Source organism: Nilaparvata lugens, chromosome 5, assembly GCF_014356525.2.
Source record: "Nilaparvata lugens isolate BPH chromosome 5, ASM1435652v1, whole genome shotgun sequence".
Lineage (NCBI taxonomy): Eukaryota > Metazoa > Arthropoda > Insecta > Hemiptera > Delphacidae > Nilaparvata > Nilaparvata lugens.
In genome coordinates, this window is record NC_052508.1 from 32,929,414 (window position 1) to 32,942,990 (window position 13,577).

Genomic DNA, 13,577 nt, shown 5'->3' on the forward strand with positions numbered 1-13,577 from the left:
AGCGAGCTTGGTGTGGCGTGCCTTAATGGGCTTCAAATCACGTACTTAGTAGCTCAAAATAAAGTTGTTACCTTTAAGAAGCTTCTCGTACAAGGATGGCGGGTTTGCAGTGGACTGTAACAGCGGTTTTCTCGCACACAATCTAAGCCACCTGTAAGGGTGAAGTGCATAGTCTGTGTTTTATTCTCGTTGAGCATGAAGCCGTTAGCCCTAAACCATGTCGCTGCTTGCATCAGAGTGGTCTCAGTTAGATTTTTAAGATTTTGAAGGTCAGTACATTTATTAATAAATGTTGTGTCATCAGCATACAGTATTGAACGGCAATTTAGAACAGCAGGAAGGTCATTTATCATAAGAATAAAAAGCAATGGCTCGAGAACTGATCCCTGTGGGACACCGAATTTTACACATGCTACATCTGATCTCTTATCTCCAATACACACCACTTGTCTACGTCCCACAAGATAAGTTTTAAATAAGCTAAGATCTGCTCCACAAACGCCATAAAATTTCAATTTATCCAGTAAGAGAGAGTGCATAACACAATCAAAAGCTTTGCTCAGGTCACAAAAGGTCACCTGAGCATACTCTTTATTTACAAAGCGCTCAGAATATTCTTGACGAGAGCATCCATGGCTCCGGTAGTTGACCTACCCTTAACAAATCCATTCTGAGCATTACTTATAATATTGTGCTCTTGAAGATATAATAGAAGATAATACCAAGCCAGAATCGTAGTTCCGTTCAAATCATTATTATCAGAGCTTTCAAATTGATGCTATGTAACTATGGATGTTATCCCCATCTCACAATTTCCCTATTTATCCTTATCCTGATTCAGAATAAAGTAGTTGATCTCTATAATCACAAAAATCAATGTACAGTACCTATAATAAATAGTAAAAATAACAAAATTTCTAGTAATAATGCGACTTTTTCTAGGTACGAATTTCAAGGCTCATAAAATGACTTTTTCTCAATCACAGGCAGAAATTCCAATGATCATCATAATAGTAATTTAATGAAAATTGTTTGTATTGTACATTGTTCGACGTAAGATAAGCTACATCTTCAAGGTAATCAACGTATTTAGGATTATCATGTTTATGAATGAAAGCGAGACTGTGATAGAAGACTAGTCAAACTGAAATATAAACATTATATACAATGCATATTTCTGATCAACTATAATTACAAATGATAGTATCAAGCCGAAATGAATTGAGCAACTGAATTTCAAAGTTACTATCCACTGTTCAAATCGCACTGTGATTTCCTTTTACTTCCAAATGGATTGAATTGCCTCACTCTTCAACGTAACAATTATTGTAAAAAAACCAGTGTAATGTGAACTTCATCCAAATGGCATTTGAATTTCAATTTTCAGATCATGAAATTCATAAAAAACTAATTCTTGAGAGAATAGTGATGAATTGCAAACAGTGCAAGTAACATTGATACAAAGCGATACAATGAAAATCAACATCGATTAATTTAATACTGGACTTATCAAATTTATATTACCGTTAATTTATATTATTCATAAAGCTTATAAAATGTAAAACCAACATTTTAAATTTTCTCTACTGGAGCAAAACATCGATAGAAAATAAAGAAGAGCCCATTTTAAGCACAATATACTTGTGTACTAGAATTCACTTGAACTAACTCATCACTTCAACCCTTCAATGATCACAATGAACTGGAATGGTATAAAAACCATGAAATTGATATAATCAGGTACATTTTTCAAATAGCTTCACCCAACTAAATCTGTGAATGCTAAGTCATAAGAAATCATGTTCAATAGATTAAATTTGAATCCTTCATATAGAAAATGATCTAATTTTGGTGCCTTAATCAAAATCAATTTCAATCAACATTAATCGACATAAAGAAAAGCTTCTGCCAACCTTGTGTAATGAATGACATGATGCGAGTGGAGGTGAAAAATCGATATGTTAACAAAAAATAATAGATGATGAATCATTTTTCAATTAATCTTATACGGTAGGGTACTTTGTGGTTAAATGTGAAACACTTTCATGATTTTCCTACCTTTTATGCATGTTGAATCTTCCTTAATTTGTATGTTTGCATGGCTTTCATCTTTAGAATCTACTGAATTTTCATATTGGACTGTCTAAATAATGTAGATTCAACTAGTAAGAACGGAAGATAAGCGACTTTACAGAGAGAATCATAGAAAGTTTCAACTCAACAAGCCCAATGTATAAATTTTTTTATGCCTCAGACGTCATATATATTTGGCTCTACTGAAGGTATATTATCAACCTGGCTTGGAGAATATTAACTGTAGAAAACAGCAAACACTGCACGCTATGATTTTTCAGGAAATTGCCAGTGTTAACACTATTGTAATCTATGATTTATCTCAGTTTTTGACATTCATAACTCATGATAAATTTTAGCATAGAATAATGATCATACACACATATTTTAAATATGTATTATATTATGAAATAGTATGAATATTTTATCGGTTGCAAACAATATCTTTGTCTGTCATAGAATGCATGATTTAGCACATATATAACAACAAAATGATTTTAGAGAATTAAAATGTGAAAAATTAGTTTCATCGCATGTCAAAACAATAGACAAAATTAATTGATTCGAGCGCCATAGTGTAAATGAGATGCAATGTAGACAGCAGTATTATTCTGTTTACTATGGTGAAGGGAGTCACCCGCGTCGGCTGTTTCCCCTTCCACAGCGTCAACTTGAATCGCAAATACATAACAATATACATCATGGATTCGCAATGAATGTGGCTACAATAATTATTATTCGTCACATTGTTCTTTAGAATTACTTGCTTCGAAGTTAATCGGAGAAAACAAAAAAATCAAATCGAAAACCCTCTAAGTTTTTACATTATATTATTTTATCAAGGAAACTGTTCGATTTATTGAGGAAATGAATTCGCCCAATATTGTAGTTCTTAATTTAACGAATCGAATGACATATGATAGATTTTTTCCGATTAATGATTACAGAGAAAATTGATTTCCAGTTTGCTGTTTACTATGGCTAAGAGATTCACCCGCCATTCCGCGTCGTCTGTTTCCCCTTCCACGGCGTCAAATCAAATCGCAAATACATAACAATACATCAATGGATTTGTAATGAAGGTGGCTACATTAATTATTTGGCTCATTTTCCTTTAAAACCTTGTTTCGAAGTTATCGAAGAAAACAAAAAAATCAAATCGCAAACCTCCTAAATTTTTACATATAATATTTTATCAAGAAAGCTGTTAATTTTATTGAAAAAATTAATATAACCAATATTGTAGTAACGTAACGAATCGCAGTCTAAAGAAAACTGTTTTCGATCAATGGTTACAGAGATAATTGATTTCCCGTGTTTATCTGCATTTTTCATGTTTTAGGGGCTGGGGCGGAAAGCTCCAGGGGATTTCTTGGACTTTCGGGAGAATGACCCTCTGGGAGGTTTCTATCGATGGTGGGAATTCAGCTTTTATTTAATTTTCAGATCAAAACTGCTTTTTTGGACCTACATTGACGGGCTTTAGTTTTTTGGATAGCACCTGTTTTTTTTTCTTTTTATTTCCAAGTATTATATAGTTTGCTCTATCCAATAAATGAATAAATAAATTATATATGTTGGGGGTGAGAATGTGGACATTCAGTCCAATCAATGAAGAAAAAACTATTTGTGATCACAATTATAGAGGGGTTATGTAGGCAATAACTATATTAGTATTCGCTTACCGAGTAGCATAGAGCAGCACGGATTAATATCTCTGTACATAATTTTTGTAAGTTTCATCCTTTAAATTTTTCCTTCCAATATACTGCATTTGTGTTTCATCGCAACATTATTGCAAATGCAAGACTTAGATGAAGATGATTTGAATTTTAATAATAAATTTGTAAATTTTCAAGACTGGAACGAATCAAAAACGTTTTTAAAACAGATAGATATAATCTTCAATGAATTTATCTGTATAAGCACTAATGTAAGTTCTAAGGAAATACTGGGATACATTGAAATCGGAAAGAAATGAAGTGCTCTGTAACATTGATGTAATGGTATTAAGTGAAATCAATTTAAGAAAGGAAGAAGTTGATTATATGGGATTCCTGGATATTCTAATGTTTTTAGGTGTAGGCAGGATGGTCGAGGGGGCGGAGGATTAGGTTATTTTATAGAGAGAATTTTAAAATAGAACATATAGATTATGATTTCGCATCCGCAGAAATTATGTTTGAAAATCTATAGTGGGGAAAAATCAATATTAATAGCTGCATTTTATCGACCCCCTGATCAGAATATAAATCGTTTTAACGAAGAATTGGAAATATTCTTGGCATGAATAAAATCAAAAATGAAAAGAATATATAATGATGGGTGACATTAATATATGTTATTTGAATAATAGAAATGGATCGGATGATTACCTGGGTGTGTTATATTCTAATGGTCTATATAATAGTATTCAGAGGCCCACTAGAGAAGAGTTTTATAATAATGTGTTGGTTTCATCTTGTTTGGATCATGTAAATGTTAAAGTAAACAATGAAAATTCCTATATAGCTTTTCTGGTTGAGAATAAAATATCGGATCACTATTGGACAGGGGTGAAAATAAGTTCAATTGAATATCCACTTATAGATAACATAGAGAACGAATATAAAAATATTATTAGCACTAAAAAAATAAATGAATTAATCCAAAAAGAGAACTGGTGGCCAATACTGGCTGGAGATGGAATTGAACTTGCTCAAAGACAAAATACACAAATACTAGATTTGAGAGACCCATCAGATATATATATAATGTGGTCCTTGAAAAATTTAACAACATCTATGATAAAAGTACTATTGAGGTTAAGGTAAATAAAAAACAAGAACAGAATCCTTGGTTTAATAACAGTATCAAGCAATTGGTTGAAAATAAAAATCTCACATGGCAAAGGTTGAAGAGAGATAGAAATAATGTGGAATAAGGAATCAATTTAAAACACTCAGAAACGAACTGACAAATGAGATTCGTATAGAAAAAAGAAATTATTACCATAATTTGTTTTCTAAAAATTTTAATAACACAAAAAAAACTTGGGAAATTATCAATCAATTTATCAATAAAAAACGAAAACCAACAATAATAGATTCAATAAAGAATGATTTTAAAGTGATAGATGATAAAAGCATACAAGACTTGACAGAAAAATTTAAAAATAATTTCAAATCAGCAATTGAGGACATCAATGATGGGATGATAGGACAAAAATTTGATTTAGCACATAGTTTTAATTATGGAAATTATACAGTAGGAGAAAGATTAAGTATGAACTTTAAAAAGATGAACTTAGAATCACTCTATTGGGTCATTAATAAACTAAACAGAAAATCAGGACCAGGTCCAGACAAGATCAAACCACAAGATTTAATCAATAATGTATTTACTCGAGATTGATATTGATACACTTAGTCAACAGAATTGTTGAGACTGGAGTTATACCACCACTTATGAAGGTAACGCATCTTAGACCAATTTTCAAAAAAGGTTCAAAAAAATATATGGGATGTTACAGGCCAGTGGGTTCGGTTTCAGTTTTCATAAAGATTCTTGAGCATTTCATAGGTGCACAATTGCAACAACATCTAAACATACATAGAATAATAAATGAGAGTCAATTTGGTTTTATCCCCGGAAAATCGACAATTGATTTATTAGAGAATATGACAGGTGACATCAATAGATCTTTAAATGAAAATAAATTTGTTATAGCTGTAACAACCGACCTGACAAGAGCTTTCGACATTGTTAATTATGAAAGCATGATTCAGAAATTAATAAGAATAGGTGTTGGAGGCAAACTACTAAGGTTATTCAGTAATTATTTCGTGGATAGAACTCTGCAAATTGGAATAGGTACCTACATTAGTAGCAGTTATGAACAATCATGCGGATTGATTCAGGGTAGCATACTATCACCGATTTTATTCAATATTTATGTAAATGATTTCGCAAGCCTGAAATTTAAAAGTAAAGTTATGCAATATGCTGATGATAATATTTTATATATAATACATAAAGATTTAGGAGCAGGGTTAGGTTTAATGCAGAAAGATCTGGATTTGGCAATTAAATATTTCTTTAATAATAGTTTAAAAATAAATTCACAAAAGACTAAAGTAATAGTATTCAGAAATCAGAGATTAATGTCAATGAGAATGAATTTGTTAAGTTAATTGGTCATAAAGCAGAATGTCTAGATAATCCACACATGAACGGATGTGATTGTCAAAAACTTGATTTTTGTGACAGCTTAAAACATTTAGGAATAATGTTTGATGATGATATGAGATTCAGCTCCATAATAATCACTTTTGAAAATAATGAGAGCTGCTCTTTATAAATGTTCAAGAATTAGCTATCACTTTCCCATTACTACTAAAAGAATGATTTACTACTCAATGGTGCAGAGCACTCTCTTTATATATCCCTCAAATAGCTTACAGCTAGAGGGATATTATCGCACTATTGTAATACTCAAATAAATAAATCCCAAGTCTTCAAGTGTTCCTTATACGGAAGTTGTGTTGATTTTATCAAAACCTTTCTCAAAATCAATGAATAGCTGGCATAGCAGAACTAGTGGAAATTTATACTCATAAGAATTCCTTATCAGTTCCTGTAAGACTAGGATGTTATCCAGCGTAGAGAAGTTTTTCTTGAATCCGGTCTGGTTGATTGAACTTGCTGCCGTCAAATATCCATCTCTCCTGTAGGAAATTTCTGCCATGAATATCTTGTTTCAGCAATCTCTACGATTGCCATACCTTTTTCAAAAATAATTGAATAACTAAAAATTCCTTTACGAATATTTGAGCGTTCTACAAGATGAACCATTCGGGACGACTTGTTCAAGTGCTGGAAAATAATTCAGCAAACAATGCACAATTACATTCAGATGACATTCGTTTCAGATTGCAGATTCTGTGTTAGACATTGTAGTGAGGTGCACGTTATAATGGCTGTGGAGGAAGATAGGAGAACAGCGTTGGATAAGAAGAACTGCAACTTGGCCACTTTGATAGCTTTAATTTCGAGGAAATGCTAGTTGAGTTACTGAGGTGCTAGAAATATGTTAGGAATTTCACAGTTGCGATCGTAATCTGCTCATAGTAGACACCAATTTTATTGACCAATTAGGCCTACTTTAGTTATTGGTAATAAGGGAGCTCAAACGCCGTATAATATCTACTCCTCTTCCTTCTCTTACTCCATGCATTTTTCACTTCTTTTTTATCTCTTCTTCTCCGCCTTTTCCCTATATCTATCTTTTCTTCTCCCTTTTCCCTGGTTTCCTCACCATCTCCTTCCTCTTCTCCATTTTTATTCTTTCTTGTCTTTAGTTCAATCTCGAGCTCCTCTTCCTCAAGGTTTCTTATTCACTTTAGTTTTAGTTGTGTTTAATTCATCATAAATTGATAATTGATAAGTTGATTAAATCATATCTATTCTAAGTGAGTGCGTCATAATCCATGTGGAATATTGTTATTCTAAATGCATAGAAAATAATATATACTATAGTTTTCCATCTCCTTCTTTTCCTTGACATAGTTACCTCTCACCTATCACATTTTCGTCTACTTCTTTCTTTTTCACCATCTCTAGACTTGATATCTCCATTACTTGGGTAATTGGAGGGATGATATTAATGATGGTTATCATTAATGATGATATTAATGATAGATTAATGTCTATACAGTTGAAGAAGAGTTGCAAACCTCCAGGAAGTGATCATTCTTGGAGCTTGCCTAAATGATTGCCCGCGCAACGCGATTACCAAGCGCTTATCACGTAATCGATTTTGAGAGATGTTTAGCTCTTTAGCATTATTCATCATCACAGTAAAAAATCATTTGCAAGAATTAAGGTACTGACATCTAATCTAATTCACTCTACAATGTGCCACATTTCTGCAGCTCCATTCCTTCATTCAGTAGAATTTATTATACTGTATCCACTCCATGCATACATTACTTTATAGTACAATAGTATCAATACATAATATATTATGGTATGTATCAATAATTATTTTGAAGAAAAAACTACATAGTTCCCAAGCAGTGTTCGTTCTAGTGAACAAACTAACGTCCGAGGCTCTGAGCACCGCTTCTCGGCTGACATTCAAAGGCTTGCTCCTCCAGATGCTGTGCTGTGCACTCCCAAAGGGCTGCTGCACCCCCACACCTCCCCCCTTTCCCAACTAATCGGATGGATCTTAATTAATGGACCGATTGCGGCTGCTGGCCTACGCAAATCGATTTGTCTCTGTCACTTTGGCAGAAGATAATGAGCAGAGAGAGTGTGTGAGAGAGAGAGAGAGAGAGAGAATACCTATGTCAAGGTGTAATAGAAGGGAGCGAGTGATAAGGGAAACACATAGCGAGCAAAGTTGAATTTACTGTCATTTATCAATTATCGACTCTCAACCATTAGATTGGCCGAAAAAATCGAACAAATATCGGTTTAATAATGTAAGAAAAGAAGTGCCATCTCATGGTTGTTAGATCTGGTAATTCATCACGCTTTAGATGAATTATTTCAGGTATCAATTTTTTAACATTACAAAATTGATTTTCCTGGAGAAATTGAACCTACATGTTCATATCAGTTGAAATACTATGTACAGAATAATGTTTTCGTCTATGATAAATGATTTTCATAGTAGACTAGGCTCTTGATTGATTTTTGTTATATTTTTTATCTTTTTCCAACCTTATTCTCTTCTTATCATCATTACTATGTACTCTATCTAATACCACAACTTTTCTATCAACTAATTTAGATTATTCCTATCCTATTCTTTGCTTTCTCTATCCTTATTATCCTAAGCATAAATTGATTAAATAGATGAATTGACCGCAAAATGATTATTGATTTTTTACTGCATTAGTGAGCACAAATACTACAAGGCTCTAGTTTCTTGTCCGATATCAGGGAAAGAGCAAAAATGTATATTAATAATTATCTATAATCGAACTCTGAATAACTTATTGTAATATAGTAATTAAATATGTATATTTAATTAATGAATCACTATAGTGTTGAGTATAATGATGGTGTTCATCTTCAATTTTATCCATTTCTATAATCATGCTTCAGCCTCCGATTTATTTGTGGAATAAAATTAATATGAGGGATCAAGAATTAAGTTATATAAAACACCACAATTAACCTATTATGATATATAATAAAGCTTATTAGGCAAAGACGAATCATTTTTATATAATCTTTGAAGTATCCCATTTTAGAAACGTAGTAAACTTGCAACATGAAGGTTTGGGGAATGTCTTGCAGTTAATTTAACTGGAGGCGATTTTTCACTTGAATGCGAGAAGCTTATTTGAAAGTCCATTGAGTAGAATCAATAGCTCGAGACAGCAGCATTGATTACTAGGCTGTGCACTGTTCAATTCATCACTGTTGGCCAGCCAGTATCGTCTCGGGTCGACAAGTACATGAATAAATCAATAGGTCTGAGCCTGCTCGTCAAAATGGCATTCTTTGCTTGATTCACGTCAAACTTGGTTTCGTCATGTAGACTGTACATCGAAAGGGTCAACAAACCTCAACAATTTATATCTATTGCAAGATCGCAATTCATATTTCCAATCCATTTTTTATAATATAGTTTTGTCAATCGGAATCGATTCATGTTAGATGAGTGTAAAAAATATACAACCAATAATGAACGTTCCCATGTGAGTCTCATGAGCATTCTACAGTTCTACGCTCTACTTCTGAAGCTAATATTTTATTTAAATAGTTTCAAAAAATCCATATTAATAATTGTCATAACTTCCGAATCCAATAAACTTAGTTTATTCAACTATTGTAGCTTTAATAATTATGAAATAAATAATTTTATTGTCTTCGTAATTGAAAATTCACTAATAGTGAATCATTAAGATATTTTTAAATCTTGAATCAGAAATTATTTGCATGATTTTCAAATCAAATTTCTCCTTTTTATAACTCCAAACATTCTGTTCCCAGAAATTTAATCATCAATACATTTGGCCTTTTTTACATGCAACAATTGAAAACAACTCAAGGTGGAACATAACTCAAGCTGAAGTACAAATAAAAGATAAAGTACTTTTAAGAAAGTGCTCAAAGTCTCTCTCGGCGATTGAGCTTGTGTTTCTTGAAAGATTTGATGAGAGAAGACGCATTTTACGAGCGAAAGATGTCATAGTCAGTCTCCCATGTATTTCGGTTTTATTGTCCTTACAAATCTTCTTCATCCTCTTCCAACATCGCAGATCAAGTTTGTTTTCTTATTCAGGAATTCTGGCGAATCTCATCCATGTTTAAATATCTGCTTGATTTAACAATCTGTTATGTCCATTTTTTCAAGGTCCCTAATGAAGAATTTATCACAGTCGAGTTTATTAAGTTCAGAACATTTGATAGATTTCAATACTCAAGAATTTAAACAGTTCTTCACTGCGTCCGTATATTTTTCAATGCTTTGACAATTCTATGTACTATCTTGAATCAATTTAACAGGTTTATAGCTATAGATGTTAGAAATTATGAATTGTAATTCATCAATATGTTTATAAATTGATCAATTAGTTAGAATTTTAGATGCCTGTGTAACGAGGAATCTTATTATATTAATAGCATTAGAAAACGGGAGATGAATAAGAATAAGAATCTTTATTCGCCATTAAACAAACATAGATGCGATAGGCTTCGTCAATTAACTTAATAATACATAGTCAAACATATCACATCACATAAAACATGAAAATAAATTATAATATAGGTATTCAAGTTATAAAATAGATTTTTCCAAGCCAGTTATTAATTACTGTCTCAGAGCGTTTCACATGCAAATTTCTTATTCTAAGAGGAAGCTTATTGAATAATACATATCTGTGATACATTTATGGTATTTATGTGTCTTGGACAGTCTTACGTAAGGAGTTTGGAGATCAGTGTTTATTTTGTAATGTAATATATCCACCCCATTTTTGTGTAGGCTTATTGAAAGTGGGTGTTTAAAAATGTTGTATTTTATTCAATGTCAAGTTATCCCAATCACTAGTGTAGGTAGGTGATACAGGCTGATATGAGTACAAAAGAATTGGGTACCTGTGCCACGTACAGTGTTTTTGTTTAGAAATCTGGTTAGTTTTTACCCGAATTGCAGATTCAAATAAGGGGTAAAGAAATAGTCTTACATTCATTGTCAATAAGTATGATATTTTTTGTGAATTAATCTCACAAAATTACTGTATTGTGATCGGAAATGAGTGTGGTGTGTCTGTGTGAAGTGAAGCACTTCAAGTTCTGAAACTGCAATTGAATTTGAAGGGCTTTAACACAATGTTGATATTCAGCGTTAGTTGCTAAATATTACAGTTGCTCGTCAGCACCATATTCTATAAGCATAATGTATTATCAAATAATAAGATTTGTGGCAAAAAATTGCGGAATACTTAATAAATTAATTCATTTTCCTGTTTTATCTCTTGGTTTGTTGATTAATAAAGATATGAGTTATTTCAATTATTCTTCTCTGTTCCAGGTAAGCACTTGGTACAACTTCGTAAAACTTGTGGAGCTATTGATGTCCGTCGGGAAGTAATAGAATCAGGTATTCTTTTCTAGAAATTCATGTTTATAATCCATGATATTTTGTCAAACCATGAGGGAGTATGATTAATTTATAACTCTTGAAACACCCAATCCTTCTCCCCTTTTCTTGGATGAAGTATGTCACCAATATGTTCAATCACAATCCATCACTGGAAAACAATAATTGAAGAATTTCTTTCCGTGGCAAGCTGAGCATCAAGTGGACCTTGAAGAATGTGGCACACACACACACACACACACACACACACACACACAACACACACACACACACACACACACAACACACACACACACACACACCACACACACACACACACATCCACGCACGCACGCACACGCACACATTGAACGGTAAAACTGTCAAAATGCAGCATTAGGATATTGGAACACTGTTTGATGAACACTTGGGTGAAAAATTGTTGTACTCGTATACGTTCAATTTGTCAGTGTCCTCTGCTGGAATTTTATATGAAATGTGGTCGAGCATATAAACAAATATATAATATATGTTTTGTTGCTGCCCGGTATGTGAGCGACACTTCGCCATGTGTCAAAGAAAAATAATGGCGGATGGCAGTTGTGTCTCTTGGCATTCCTTTCTCTGGTTTCAGCACATTCAGAAAGCCACCGCTTTTGAAGTTTGTGATTAATGTTTTTCCCTCGTTTGCTCGCTTGGAAGGTGGAATTATTCAAAGGATGTACGTGCACAGTGTGGGCTATACAAAATGCTTGACCAAAACTATTGTGATGTTGGCTCCACAATCTGAATCGCGATTGAATGTTGATTGTCCGCGATACTTCTTCCAAAATATGTCAGTGCTTTTTCTACTTTAGTGAATAAAAGTCAACTTATACTGTGCAGAAATAATAACATTAGAGTATTTCTGATGAATAAACTTATCATTCATTATCATTCATGATGTTTTGATATCTTTGATTGTTTTGTTGCCACTTATCACCAACTTGAAACACATAATTGAACTTTGGCTTTAACATCTTCTTTGAAAATAGATAATTTAGTTCTGTTGTCTGGAAGCTCGCTCCTGACAGAATTCTCATCTAATAGCATAAGAGTTTGAATGAGTTGGAAAGTACTTAAAATTGCTACTAATAAGTAGCCTAATTGAAATCATTTCCTTTATTCGAAGAGACCTGAAATGTTCCAGAAATATAACAACTGAAACTTTCAGTTCTTCAATCCTCAATTTAAAATAAGAATATTAAATGAAAACAGGTAAATTTTATCCTGAAAGAAAAACAGTTTCTATACAATTTGCACTAATCTAATGGAAATTCTCATATGCGCATTCATTGAACTATTGCGCATGCACTATATAATTATAGTCCATTATAGTTTTAGGACACAGAGAAAATACATTGAAGATATTAGTTGATATATGGTGGAAAGAAATAAACTTGAACATACACTTGCATGCTATTGGTTAAACTGTTGTAAGTATTCCTGGACCTACTAGTTTGATTTCAATTTCTTCTCTACTTGAAAATTCTTGATTTTTAGTCGTATGTTACCGGTAAATGTTGCTTGAACATTGATTTCCGACTCTACTGGCAGATCAGAACTTTCATATAAAGAGAAGAGGGAGATATGAAGAGTGAAGGGAGGTGAAGAGAGAGGAAGTGTGAGATATGTAGCAGGGATGGTTCTCTTTCGACCATCAAGAATTTTCATGTAACAAGAAAACATTTTCATTCCGGCGTGAAAAGCCTTCTCGTCTTTCATTCGACCGCAAAAGAGCATCCAAGGGAATTTCTCTGCTTCTTCAGGAGATTCTCACTGATATCATAGAGAAACGTTTCCTTCACACGAACGTTTCGAAAAATGTTTTGATCAGAGCAGTTCTCGATTTTTTTTAATGATGATTGTAGTTGACTATTCATAA

General features: G+C 32.8%; 1 protein-coding gene across 1 annotated transcript in view; it reads left to right on the top strand.

The window, feature by feature from the left end:
* LOC120351596 (cytochrome c oxidase assembly protein COX20, mitochondrial-like) overlaps positions 1-13,577 on the top strand; it is a 31,547-nt gene that overhangs the window by 9,729 nt on the left and 8,241 nt on the right. The window lies entirely within an intron of this gene.